Raw genomic sequence first — 14,089 nt, 5'->3', positions numbered from 1 at the left:
TCCGTCGACGTACGAAGTATCTACACTACAGCACTATAATTGCACTGCTGCAGTGCTGTAGCTTTGCCACTCGACAGACTGTAGCGTTAAGCATGCCCTTAAGTTAGATTCTCACTAGAGTATGCCTTCACTACAGTCTCACAGCTACAGCCCGGCAGCTATGCCTCTGTCTTGTAGATGCTTCCTGCATAGACTCAATAGTTTTTCCATTGATGTAGGTAATCTACCTCTCCGAGAGTCTGAGGCCAGGTCTTCCATTGAGCTAGCTGCCACTCCACCAGAGTTTAGGTCGACCTAATTAAGTTGCATGGGGCATGAAATTTTTCACAGTCCTGAGCGATGTAGCTAGGCTAACCTAAATTTTAGGGGACAGAGATGCATGGTAGAAAAAGGGCATCTAAGAGCAGGGGGATCAGAAGGTGTAGGTTAATGACTAATTTACACCTTCTCATGACTCTTCAGACAATAATTCATACTAACAGATTACCATACACATAGGTAAGTGGGTTTAAGTAGGTCTAAGGAAGTTCTTTTCCATCTTTCACATTATCTCTGCATTTGGCTCAAGTGTATCCAAAAATACAATGAACCAGGTCTAGCCCTCAAAGTTTTATAGTAAAACCTGTTGTGCTAGCAACCTACAGATACTCATTTGGTGAATTACCATATAAAGGTTTCAGCACTATTTAGGACTTCCTGTTCTTGTCTATTTGTATCCTTGGCTATCTGTCTCTAACTCATCCATGAAGCCAGTACTAAAGAGATGTCTCGGGTAGTAATTTAACGCTAGATTGCACAACCTTTACTTACTCATGTTGGTGAACACTTAAACAAGTAGTTACATTAGCCCAGTGTAAGGGTTACACAACCTCACCCTTGATATTTGGCAACCATTTCCCCACTGATCTTTTGCAGGGAAGCTCAGAAACACCTAAGGGATCAAACTTCAGATGGTGTAAATTGAAGATATCTAACTAATGGCAATTATTCCTTTGCACCGTAGCAGAAGAATCCCAATCTAAGGGGTTTCGGATCTCCAGGAGGTCCTGATGCAATAGATCTCTGAACTGGGGATTCTAATCAAAGGCTTTGTAAGTCAATAGAGCTAGGACTCAGGAGCGTTTACACTAGCTGATGATCTGCCCTATCAAGTGTCAGAGTGAGCATTCTCCAATTTCTGATCAGCAAAATCAAACTTACTCAGAAATAATTAATGGCCACATGCGAACTCATACCAAAAACAACAACAAGAGGTGAATTAAAGCCAATTCTGTTATTTCGGTGCAAGTATGTGTTTGGATGAGGCCAGAGATGTGGCCTGAAACAAGGGGGGGGGGCTGATTCCTAAAATGAAGAGCCTTTTCTCTCAAGTGTTTTAGCCAAGCAGATGTTGAAACAATTCAGCAGTGCCAACTCTCAGGATAGCTGGAGTTTTTCCTCTAAGCCCCAGCTTCTGACCATTGCATGAGAACGTTGCCTTTCATTTGAACAAAAACACACTTCTAGACTTCCTGGTATGGTTTCAGAGGGAGAAGAAAAAAAACCTCTGAAATACAAACACTCAAGATTAAGATAGCAAAAGATTAACACAATGAACCCAACGTGTATTCTTTTTGAAGTCTCAGCTATGTTAAACCAGTCGCAGGATCTTTGATTGCTTGGGCTCAGCAAGTTTGCCAATATGAGTGCCCAACATTAGGCACCTCCTGAAAAGTGCCCTGATTTTCAGAGGTGCTGAGCAGCTGCAAAGTCCAGTGAAGTCAATGGGAATGGCAGGTGCGCTAAACAAGATCTCATTTAGGTGTCTAAAGGCGCATTTAGAGGGCTACAGTGCCATTGAAAATCTCTTTCACACACAGTGCCTAACTTTGAACATTTTAACTAGAGAGTTAAATAGTCTGAATAAAAATCACTTCCTTTCTCAGTCAGGTTTGACTTCTTTCATTTCTCAAGGATAAACCTACTAGTTCCCTAGTCATCCATATAGTCCTCCAGGGGAGAGGAGATTAAGATCTAATGCAAAAAAACAAGGCTTGAAAAACAAGACGCTCTCTGGTCAACTTCCCTCACTCTTCTCAGAGAGCTGGAGTACAGGGGTCAACCAGAGAGTGCTCTGCCACTACCATCTTTGAGATCTTCTTTATACATCGAAAAAATGAGAGCATGAAACATACCCGTTCCCTTCCACTTTGCAAGTCACCTTTGGAGACCATATGAAAATGAACTAACTTTAAAGAGCTGAGCATCACTACTTTTATACTTCTCCCCCATTCCGCCCCTGTTTGTGGATCTCTACTGTTTATTTCCCCTCTGAGGGGTAGGACTTAACATTTATTAATAGTGACTATCCCCTCCTTGCCTGAGGCCTCTGCTGCTCTAGTCTTTCCAGGTCACTTGGCAGGTTGTTTCTGTCCCCCTGCGTGTTGGCAGGACTCTGCTGAAGGCCACACGGATTGGAAGAAAAGGAGACGACAAATCCTTGCCCTGACTTCTGGGGAGTTTGGAACCACAGGATCATCTGGTCCTGAAGGATCAACTAACCAGACACTGGTGGATCAATAAGCCTGGGAAATCAAAGGCATTCCTAAGGTTATGTCTACACTAGTCTGTTTTCTGAAATGTGTCCCACTCTATCCAACAGTAGTGCAGTTCCACTAGTGATAGCAATGGTGAGACTCCAGGCACCCCCCGCTGTGCTAGACACCCCATCATCCAGCCGTGCTTGGAGAGGAGCATGAGACACTCGGAGCTTTGAGTGGCCAATACAGATTGTAATTATAGAAGGATGACATATTTAAGCTTTTGTCTAGGAGATAGCTGAGAAAGCGGTCACCGAACAAAGAAAAAGATTGATGAGATGAGGGTGCCATTAATAGGCCTTGTTTTTTAAAGAACGGAGAAGAGATGTTTATTCATAACTAGTGGCTATCTTCTGGGGAAATGCCACGCAACACATAGGAAACATACTTGAGAAATTCTTATTGAGTCTTTGTAGAAGATCAAAAAAACTTCTGAATGCTGATATGCCAATTACAACCATAAACACTAATTGGGGAGCAGCTCCCACAGTTTGGGGGATCAGAAACCATTAATCACATTGTAATTCACTGAGAGTATTAGTGGCACAGTGCATGTCAATAAAGATATCTAACCCTTAAATCACAAAGGCTCTGAGATCTATTGAGCTGACACAAGTCAAAGGAGATACCTACTGAACCTGTGGAAGGAGGAGATGTGCATTGATTGGCTTGCTCAGTCCATCACTGAGATGTGAGACTTGTGCTGTAATTAAAACACTCAGTCTATTGACTAAGCAGGAGTAGAACAGGCTAGTCTGTTGCTCAAGTCATTTACTTGGATTTTCTCTCTAATTTCTTGATCAAGCCAACCTTGGTTTATTTAAGCGAATGGGAATTGTGGAACATCATGGGGAGCAGGTACAGCTGGCCATTTCCAGAGGAAGGAAGCTCAGAGGAGGCAGAATGGGGATAGAAGTGCCAGCATTTTGGATCTGTCACTGGAGCCTCAGTTTGCTACGCCTGCTGGCATTTCTTGTCGTCAGTGATTCGGTGGGTGCCTATGAGTTCTCCCAGCTCAGGAACACAGTTCTAAACAACATACTGTCCTCAAGAACCAGAGAGCCAGTGTCCTCACTTTGCTTGGAGTTTTTCTGTCACTCCTGAAGGACCAATCCTCAAAAGAAGCTATGCCAACATATCATCTTGGGGCAGAGTTATTACTGTGTCTGAAATCTTACTGCACCCTCTCACTTATGGGTCAACTGTTTGGCATGCCTGTAGTATTGCTTCTTGTCCAATTTCCTGGCACTTAGTTATTTGCAACTATTACATCCACAGAGGAAGGAAGGTCCACTCATGAGGGCGTTTGCCTGGGATTCCAGAGACCGAGGTTTAATTACCTGCTCTGCCACAGACCTTGGGCAAATCACTTAAGCTCAGATTTGTAAGGGTACTGAAATCTGTGGGAGCTGGGTGCCTAAACAACTTTACAAATCCAGCCCTTAGTCTCTCTGTGCTTCAGTTCCCTGTAAAATTAGCTTCAAGGTTCAGGGCACACTGCACCTGTGTTCCTGCTCCATGGGGTCCCACTCTAGGCTCCTGGTTCCTCAGCCATCACCTCTCTTGGGCAGAGACCCATGACAGTTTCAAAGATGTTCTGGGTGCACTTCTCCCCACACTTTTTCATTTACACATTCCCTGTCCATGGCCACAGAAAGTACTGAGACCTCCTCCTCAGTCTTCTCCTGCCACTGGCCAAGATGACCAACCAGCAGTCCCAGAGGAAGAAGCTGGATGGGCTGGTCCTTTGGAACCCTGGGGGCCAATTTATAGCCATTAACTATTTACAGATCTCCATGGAGTTCCTTTTGGGCAGCATCCACTAACTCTTGGGATACTTTCTCACATAGTGAGTGCTCTCAGGTTCTCAGCTTGGTGTCACCCTCTGGATTCCTTGTTTTGCCCCACTCTGTTGTTTGTATTCTTTGCTCTCTCCTTCCTTCCCCTCCCCCCATTTAACTGATTTCTGGGCTCTGCAGCCTCTCCTCTCAGGAGAGGAGAGAGGCCTTGTTTTCCTTGTCATCTCTGCTCACATAGGCTGATTGTAGCTCTGTTGGGTTTTAGAAGCATATGCCACCAGGCAATCATCTTGCAGGACAACCCCCAACCCGTATGAACATGCATTCACTGAGATCCTCGGTTCTTAACCCAAAGTATTTCAATACCAGTGCTTCTGTGACAGCTTGTTTGTAAATAGCTGGCTTTTGCTAGTCATGACTCTCCTATCCTGTACCATCCACAACCAGAATTCTGAGGAGACTTAAGTAACAAGTGACGGGTGAATCTGTTTAGATACGTTAATGAACGCATTCATCTCCGTAATAACTTTTATTTTTAGATCCTTTTCAACTATGCAGTTACTTCCACCTTTCTGGAGCGGGGTCAGATGCCTTTGTCACCAAATAGGTGTCCTACATAACTAATATCCTCAGCCTAGTTTGGCAGCGGTTCCTGTTCAATTTAAGGCTTTATTATTTTTCATGCTGGAGAACACTGTAGTTTTTTATTGTCCTCTTGATCGTTTTCACCCCATGTGAGGAGACTGTCAATTCTACCCGAGCCAGATCCTCAAAGATCCAGGACATGATGTTTTGTACACCTTTGGCAGAGGCAATTCCAAGGGAAAGTTGCTTAAAAATATCTGCCTGGAGGGGAGTTGAAGGTGTTGAGTCAAACCTGCCAAAAACCCTTGGCTTGTACCCAAAACCAAAAATATTCTTGTATTTCAAAGTCGAGTCATGACCTCCTCAAGTGTTCTCAGGGAGGTGGACTCACACTAGATACCCTTACTTGGAACTATACTACTCCTGAGCTTGTTTGATTTTATTACAGTAACCATACTATTAATCAGAGCTGGTCTCTACCTGGTGTTTATCACTGTATTCTCTCTAAGGGTAGACTTTGCATTCTAGAAAAGCAATCAAAAGGTCTGCAGTGTCACACTTTAATTTGAGAAGTGTAGTGTAGTTTTCATAGCCCTGCAAATAACCACTGTTCTTTACAATGCAAAGTCCATGTTTCTCACGAACCTTGGCCTGGTTATCAATTATACTATCAATGCCTTGGGTTCCACTTTGTCCATCTGCCCAAATTCACATAACAGCTTTAATACATAGGACTGCAACATGACAATCAATGGTCTCACCTGGCAGCTAGAGTCTTGCAAAGAGAACATGATTTTCCCAGGTAACACTCTTGCCGGGATTATAGTAGTCTTGGAATTCATGAATGATCCTATCTTGCTGTTTGCAATCCCCTTCATGCTCCTACTAACACATGCAACAGCTCTTCAAACCTGCTGCATGCAGCAGAGTAAGAAATTTCACTTCCTCCAGTTTCTCTACAATTCCCTTGCTTCCAGAAAAACTTCTAAGCACTGCAACCACCTCCTCCAGTTTCCTGATCCCAGTCACCTGATATAGGGCTGGGTTAGAAAAGGACAAGGATCAGCAACCACTGATTGCAGAGGTGGTTGTTATATTCCCTGTTTGTTTGGGGGCTTCACTTTATAGCCTCTTGTGAGAGCCCCCAAATTGATTAGGGAGCTAGAAGATGAAGCCAAATACAATTTCCCCAGATGGGGATTGCAATCAGGGAACTAGTCTCTGCTGAGGTTTCACCCTCCACAATCATTGTGATATTCCTGTGCCTTTGAACAATAATAAAAGGCAAAGCCCCTATAGAATCACAGGACTCTGAACAATAAACAGCTTGTCAGCCTGGCTTAGTGGATAAGGTACCAGTCTGGAAGTTAGCACAGCCAGCTGTTGGCCCCATCTTTGACTTGCTAATTCATGACCTTGGGCAAGTCACTTACTCTCTTTCTGACCCTTCAGAGTAGCAGCCGTGTTAGTCTGTATTCACAAAAAGAAAAGGAGAACTAGTGGCACCTTAGAGACGAACAAATTTATTTGAGCATAAGCTTTCGTGAGCTACGATGAAGTGAGCTGTAGCTCACGAAAGCTTAGAGACAAACAAATTTATCTGAGTATAAGGTGCCACAAGTACTCCTTTTCTTTTTCTGACCCTGTTTCCCCATCAATAAAATGAGGGTAATTAGCCACACCTTTGTAATGTGCTTGAGATTGAGGGAGGGAAATGCCATGAGGGTTCTATGTATTCCATAATGATTAGCAGGCCCTTTTTATTTTTTCCCTATTCCCAAAGGAAGGGCATGCAGCTGACATGCTGTATAACTCTGGCTGGATGTAAAGCATTTGATACAATGACTCATGGAAATCTTATGAGGAAAATCAGTTCAAAGTGGCTGGGACATGCAGGCTGCAGGTCTGTGAACAAAAGACATGCTAAACGGCAATGTACTGAGTTGGGGCGGGGTAGAAATCAATCCCTGCAGGGAGTAGGGTAGGCCTGATTTCATTGTTAACGCTCTGGCTGCAGAAGTAAACAGCATGCTAATTAATTTAGCAGCTGACACGGAGTTAGCAGACAACACGATGCAAACAGAGCGAGAAGGGGGAATGATAATTCAGTGGAGCAGAGGTGTTGGAAATCACAGAATGAGATTCTGGAAAAAGGGGAGTGAATCCATTGCGGGGGGGGGGGGAGATAGGAAAGTTGATCAAGGGGAGTAAGACTGTGTGTGGGTGGTGCAGTATACTTGTGTGTGGATGGGGGCACAGACCCATATACACTGCTGTGAGTTTGGGTGGGTGGATGGACAGCGCACTGCTCTGTCTGTGGGTGTGATTGTACAGTTTGTGTGAGTGGGTGTACAGCATACTGCTGCGAGTATGTAGGCTGTACAGCTGGTGCCTACATTGTGTACGCTTCAGAATACATCCTGACAGACAATAACACAGCTGGAGAAGGTGCCTGAGACCCTGGAACTCCATCAAACTTCCCTGCAGACAGAGAACGCAGGCTCAGAGAGGGCCTTCTGGAGAGATTCTCCAGGGACTTGGAGTCACAGTTCAGGGCACCCACTCTAGGTTCCGAGCACCCACCCCTCAACCCTCTGGGTAGAGACCTGCATCTCTGTCCCTCCTAACGGAGGGTTTTCCAGGCTGCACAGTGCCTTGCCTACACTGTGATATCCCCAGCAAGACAGACTGCCTAGCCAGACCAATGTCTGCACTTTGCTTTTTCTATGAAGGCTAAAACAAAGTAATTGGCAGCAGTTACGAGTCACCACACAGCTCTCTCCAAGCAGGCACACTTATTCTTCGGGTGAAAGCATTCCCAAGAACGCACATAAAAACAACAAAAGTTCTTATATGCATGCTAACTCTTTCAGAGGTCACCCATTAGTCATATGGGGCCATAGTACGCCGAGGTCCTTCCAACCCTTCCCAGGCAGGATTGGGGACCCCCCTGGACAGAAGGTTCTGTCCATTTAGTGGATCAGAAAGAAGGCCCTGAGTCATTTTAAACTCAGGCTATTTATACAAAAGTCTATTCTTTGTCTGTCGGTCTCTGGAGAATCCAGTTTAACCCAGTACAGAGGAGCCTCCCCAGGGGGTGGCACCTCTCTGGAGTGTTACAACCTGAGTGAATTTGCCTAGTTACCCCTCCCTGTTCTTAGTTCCGGGGGGGCTGTGGTTCCCCCTACCCCCAATGGAATCATATACAAACCTGGCCCACAATGATACATACATTAATACAGTGAGGTCACCCAAAGAGATTGTAGGAACTTGCCATCTCTGTCACCTCTCCCCACTAAAGGAGTGGGTGTAACTAAGGTGCTTGACCTGTATCCTAGGAGAACCCACAGGTTTATTCTCTGGACAGCGTGTCGTAATTCTGCCATAGGCTGGGCAGTGCACCACAGCTGCTTCAGTATCCCTACATTTGGCTGGAGACACTGCCATCCCCATGCTCTGTGCTGTCTCTGGGTCCCTGGCAAGGGCAGGCAGAGAGCTTATTTCCCTGTCCTGGGCTTCAGGATTCAGAGAATTTCCTGTTAAGTCAGTTGGTCTCATCCCTCCCCTGGAGCAGGCGGCTCTCTCACCCCTTCTCTCCTCAGGTATTCGTCCGTGTAACCCTTCTGCCCGTCAGAGTTGGCAGCAACAAGGACCAGGTTCAGCATCTAGGGGTTCTGTTCCAACAACACAATGCAAAACCGGCTCGAGCCCCCACCCAGTGACCTGGGATAACTACATACCACCCTCCCTGGGCACCTCCAAGAGGCAATACTTCCCCTCTGGCAAGCACAGAGTCTGAGTGTAGCAAAAGTCTTTTAATAACAGAGAGAAACAATGTGGCATTATGTTGGGGAAACACCACAAACAGGATTTGTAACAAACAGGATTTGCCTTCCCAGCAGTGCACTGGGTATCCCTGGCAAAGTGACCCCACTGGCCACATATGGGCCACTGCTTTTCCCCACTCACCCCCGGGCTTCTCAGAGGTGGCTTCCCTCTGCTTGGACCCAATCCCTGTCTTCTGATCTCATTCCATTCCTGTTAGGTTTTCTATCAAACCCAGGCTGACTAGCCACATAGTAGTCTGCTTATTTCCCAACTAGGGTTACATCTCTGGATTTTTCTGTTAGCCATGATTTCAGGTCAGGGTAGCAGAGTTAACAGAAACATTCTATGCCCGTTAATTTGTAGGCCTCATTGATCGTGGTATTCCCCCCTCCAGTTTCCCTTTTTTTTCACATAATCCCTAACTTGAGTTGAAGCCTCAGCAGAGGTCATGTCCCCTTTTTCTGACCCCCCCCCCCAATCTTCTCCTACATGCTTCACGGGTCAGTTAAACTTGTGCAACAAAGCTTGTTTGCATGGCTCATAGTATTTTCCTCTCTGCCCATAAGGGTGGAAATTTCCAAAGCCTTGGCTCCTGACAAGGTGGAGCCAGATACTGTCCTCCAGCCCCACCTTGTTCAACTGACATCCCATTTCAAAAACATCTAGAAACAGCCCCTCCCTAAAGTCATGTGGTACCTAGGCCACTCACTAGGACAGGCACACTGGGACTGGCTCCACATACCAGACTATGTCTCTCCATCTCAAGGTGATGTTGTTGAAGCTGGTCCTGCTGGTACAGTCTCTCCATCTTCAGCTGCTATTGGTGCTCCTTGTCCTTCTCTCATTCCTTATGCTGGTGCTAGTTCTCCTTGTGCTGGCGCTCCTGGTCTGCAAGCAGCTGGGTTTCCATACGCAGTCAGTCCCACTCCAGGTGTATCATCTCTTGGTCCACCTGCGCATCTGACCATGATCCCACTTGCAGCGACGCATTCAGTCTGGTAGCCTCCTCCCAGCCTCACTCCATGGAGTTGGCTCCAAGATTGTCTCTGCCTGCTGGACCCTCTGCCGGTGGGCCAGATGTTCCCTGTGAACCTGGACTATCATTCCTCTTCTGGTCATGAGAATACAGTAAGTCAACTAGCTTTGTCTTTCTTCACTCCTTAGTGCAGAGTTACCTTTCTCTCCATAGTTCAACCAGCTGACCTTTCTTCAGCCATCCATAACTCATTTTGACCTGTCTCTCTTTTCGCTCTTCCATTCCTCAAAAGACCATGAGCCCTTCCTCTGGGCTTTTCCCATCTACGCTACTTGCTGTCACTGCACTTATGGCAATTCAGGCTGTTACAGATTCCACACACGTTCCCACAATATATATCACAGTTCAGCACAACTGTACCTGTATTTCCTCCTCCTGGGCCACCAAGTGCACCCACTTTATGTTCCTTGGACCTCTGCTGCCACCTGTCTTGGGCAGAGACATGCGTCTTGTTCCCTCCTGGCTGGGGTTTTTCCAGGCTTCACAATTCCTTGCCGACTTCCTTGATATCCCCAGCAAATCAGATTGCCTAGACAGGCCTACACTTTGCTCTAGCTCTTCAAAGGCTATAAGCAGCATAATTGGTCACAGTTATAAGTTACCACCCAGCTCTTTCTAAGCAAGCACATTTATTCCTAAGCATTACCGAGAAAACATAAAAACAATAAAAGTTCCTACAAGCAGGCTAAAAGCTTACCAGGGGCCACCCATCAGTCTTATGGAGCCCCAGGGTTCCTTGTGGAATCCTTCCCCAACGATTGCCGTCCGTTCCCCCCAGACAGAAGGTTCTGTCCATTTGATGAATCAGAAAGAAGGTTCCCCCTGAGTCAGTTCAAACTCAGCCGATGTATCCAAAAGGCCTTTCTTTGTCTGTTGGTCTCTGGAGAATCCAGTTTGAATCAATATACTGGCCAGCCTGCCCAGCAGGTGGTACTGCCCTGGCGTCTTAGGACCAGAGTGAATTTGCCTACTCACGCTGCACTGTTCTTAGTTCCTGAAGGAGCTGTGGTTCCCCCTCTCCCATGGACTTTCATCCAATCCCTGGCCCACAATGATACATGCCCTGAATATGAGAAGCTCTACCAAAGAGAGTGGAGAAATTGCCATCTCTGTCACACCCAGGTGAACTGTGCCACTTTCGGCCCAATGGAGGCACTGGATGAGAAGCTACTGATGAATGCCAAAGTGCATGAGTGGTGGGAGAAGGGATCTGATGCGATGTAGAATTCATAATGCATAGTAATATTTTGCCCTCCCCGCCGAGGCTACATGTGCATGAGGGGGTACGATTTCCCCTGCTTGTGAACGCCTACTGGCGTTAGCGCACATCGCACTAACGTGAGCACAAGTAGTAGTGTGGCCAAGGTAGCAGAGGTAGCAGCAGAGAAGACACAGCTGAGCCATTCTGAGAACATATCCTCTAGCTAAGGCATGTCGCCTCTGCTTGTTGTGGGTGCTACCGGTGCTACAGAGCTATACTCAGGTGCTGAGCGCTCGCCCGAGTATGTGTCTATGAGCAATGGCATCACACCCCAAGTTTGCGGCGTAGATGTAGCCTGAGGAGCTCAAATCCTTTACAGGTGTCACTGAATTAACCCGTGAAGGACCTCACGGAAGCAGGTCAGGAAAAGCCTCGTCCTCATGCTACAGCTGGGGAAACCAAGGCACAGAAAGGCTAAAGCACTTGCCTGGGATCCCCCAGGGAGTCAGCAGCACAGCCAGAAATGAAGCCCTGATCTCTGACTTGAGCCTCAAAGGCACTTCCCATGAATTTCGATGTGCGGTAGGTACCTAAATCCCTTTGAGAAGCTGGGCCATGGTGCTTTCACCAGACGACCTCCCAAACAAATGACATATGGCATCAGGAATCTCTGCATGTTGTCTTCTCCCTGCAGAGAAAGAGCCCTTCTGATCAGTGGGGAACCCCAGAGGGGCAGTGTGGGGAAGCGTGCACTGGTGCTACCCAAACTATACCTGCTCTGGGCATGACGATGACCTCAGTCTCCAGGCCTAGCCCCCCTTTCCCTGGCGCTAAAGTCACAGGTACAAACACTCACGAGATCATGGTATGACGATCCGTCAGAGAGCCAAGCGGCTGCCCAACAGCACCTTAGGAGAGCTGGATGGACTTGGGGCATTAGATACGCTTTGACCATAGCGCTGGCTTGGCTGAGGGCTGCAGTCCCCGGTTCAACACAGAGCAGGTAGCAACAGGGCAAACTCCATACCACAATGTGGCTCACCTGCAGGAATTCAGTCTCCACAGCTTAGTGCTTGGCCTACTAGGACTGCCAATCAAGGGGCTTTCTGTGATGCAGACAGCTGCCTGCTGAGAGCCCCATTGCATTCCACACAGCCTCACAACCAGCCATGAGATGGTAGCAGCTTCAGTGCTGGGCTGGATTCGAGCTGGCACCTTGGGGTGGTGCCATGCATCTCATCACCAGCTCCCACCCCCAAGACAGCCACTCCGGCCTCCCACCTCTCTTCTCCTGCCCATTTCATCTGCAGCTTCCTCCAGTTAGAAACCAGAATAGTCACCAATGGCCAGTAAGCGTAAAGAGAGAAAAGGGCAACACCGTCAACCCGTGGCTCTGGGGCCAGATTTTCAGAGGGGCTGGGACTGGAAGTGAGCCTGACACACCTCAGAATGCGGTGTGGTACTGCCAAGTTAAAGGCCCAGCTCCTCAGCTACTGTGAACAACCATCACTCCACTAAAATCAGAGCTACGGTGATTTACTGTAGCCGAGGAGCTGGCCCCACACTCAGCTGGTGCAAATCATCTTGTCTACACGTGACTGTTAAACTGGATAAAGTAGGGTGTTACTGGAAAGCAGATGAACTATTCCTGATTCACTCTTATTCCAGAATCAGAGTGCCTTCTTGCAGATTAGCTAAATCCACATCCAAAATGGATTTTGTTAGAACAGAACACTCTTAATCCAGAATAAGAGCGTCCACAGAGGGAGTGAATCAGGAATAACTCCCCTTGTAGCCACGCTCCCAGAATCTTGGCATGTGGGACAAACTACAGCAGCACTCAATGTATGGGCCATTGGTGGAAGGCAGCCCCACTTCAAATACCCAGTCCTTTGCCAGTCCTCCCTCATCATCAGCCACAAACCTGGATGTCACAAGTGGCTCTATGTGGATGAGCAATTTTCCATTTGGGCCACAGCAGATGAGGATTATGTCCCATTCAGCAGTGAATAGGCAAGCCTGGCTTCTGGTTCTTTGCCCAAGACGGGGAAATTTAGTCCTCCCCTAGGAGGAGCCAGGGAATGGATGCAACACTGCAGTGGAGACAGACAGAGAGCAGAGCCACATGGTGTGCAAAATATTTATTTATACTCCAAAAAGGGTCAGACTTCAAATGCGGGTCCTGCCTCTTTCCCTCGGCCATCCCTGCCCCTCTCAGCATGAGGCACCAACCCATTGCTCGGGAAAGCTCCCAGCAATGCCTGCTGCCGTAGAGCGACTCCAGGAGGTGTTTCACACCAGCTATTGAAATCTCCAGGGTGTGCAGGCTTTGGGACCTGGAGAGCCAAACTCGGGGTCACAGCTGAAACGAGTCTGGCTGGTCTCAAGCTCTGATTTGGCGCAGAAAAAATCTTGTTGGCACCAGAGTCCGTCACGTAAAAGAGCAATTTGTGTTGGGAGGCCCTGGCCCCTGGCCCCTGCACAGTGGGTGGTGCTCAAACTAACCCTGAACTGTGTGCCATGTGAGCTCTTAAAGGGTTAAATAAGCCAGGGAGCACTGTAACTGCCCTTGGTACAGAGACCAGAGCTTGACATGGCTGTTTCCTAGGGATAAAGGAAAGATGGGCTCCCTCCTGACCTGCTTCCTGGCCTGTGGCTACACTGAGATTCCATCAGTCCCTGCACCCAACTGTATTGGCCCTATCTTCTGCAGAGTCAGGGGGCACCCGTGGCTGCTGCTGTCTGCCCGGTCTCTGCTGGCCATGGGCAAATGGAGTCCCCTCGCTACTCTCTACTGGGCCTGGAAGCAAGGAGCAGAGATTTCATGCAGGGAGCTTTTCCACCCTTACCGTGCTGCCCCCGCAGGGCTCTGCCATAAGGGACTGCACGGAGAATGGGGTGCAGGGATGGGGAGAAGCAGGAAAGGAGGAACAGAGGGCATGAGAGCGAGCGAGAGAACCACCTTCACAGGGGAGCAGTATTTTACTGGGGTCCCTGCTGTGCTGGTGCTGCCCAAAGCAGAGTAGCTGGGCTGCCCCCGCCCCCAAGAGAGCTAAGGAGA

Source organism: Eretmochelys imbricata, chromosome 10 (assembly GCF_965152235.1).
Source record: "Eretmochelys imbricata isolate rEreImb1 chromosome 10, rEreImb1.hap1, whole genome shotgun sequence".
NCBI classification, from domain to species: Eukaryota; Metazoa; Chordata; order Testudines; family Cheloniidae; genus Eretmochelys; species Eretmochelys imbricata.
The sequence above is the reverse complement of the archived record's forward strand: the minus strand, read 5'-3'. Positions refer to the sequence as shown.